General features: G+C 52.1%; 1 protein-coding gene across 1 annotated transcript in view; it reads left to right on the top strand.

The window, feature by feature from the left end:
- ADAMTS7 (ADAM metallopeptidase with thrombospondin type 1 motif 7) overlaps nucleotides 1-403 on the top strand; it is a gene marked incomplete at its 3' end in the record, with an annotated part of 49447 nt that overhangs the window by 7295 nt on the left and 41749 nt on the right. The gene's annotated exons all lie outside the window — the stretch shown is intronic.

Genomic DNA, 403 nt, shown 5'->3' with positions numbered 1-403 from the left:
TGGCTCTATGTTGCCTATGGGAAGAGGGCTTTGGTTGATGGCCAGAAAAGAGGGTGGGATTGGGCAGGGGACCTGTAACACCCCTGGGTTTCTGGGGCTTGGTGAAGGCACCCGGAGAGCAGAGGCTTCCTTTGAGATGTTAAACACATCTATTAGGAGTGAGAGCAGAGGTGTTTCCCCAGCCGCTTCTGGTTGAGTTTCGATGTGCTACACAGATTATATCAATTTTAAATGGATCCCTTCGCGCTCTGGATGCTTTAGTCCAGGTCTGCATCTGCTCTGGTCTTTCATTTTGGGGAATTCGCTGCGGTGTTGTCAACAACCTTGAGTAGCTTCCCCTCGAGCTCACACTCCCCTGCAGATGTAGGTACCAGGAGGAACACAAGGCAACGCCCTTCCCGTG

Source organism: Egretta garzetta, unplaced genomic scaffold (genome assembly GCF_000687185.1).
Source record: "Egretta garzetta isolate BGI_Z169 unplaced genomic scaffold, ASM68718v1 scaffold651, whole genome shotgun sequence".
Lineage (NCBI taxonomy): Eukaryota > Metazoa > Chordata > Aves > Pelecaniformes > Ardeidae > Egretta > Egretta garzetta.
This window is presented reverse-complemented; position numbering and strand designations above follow the sequence as displayed.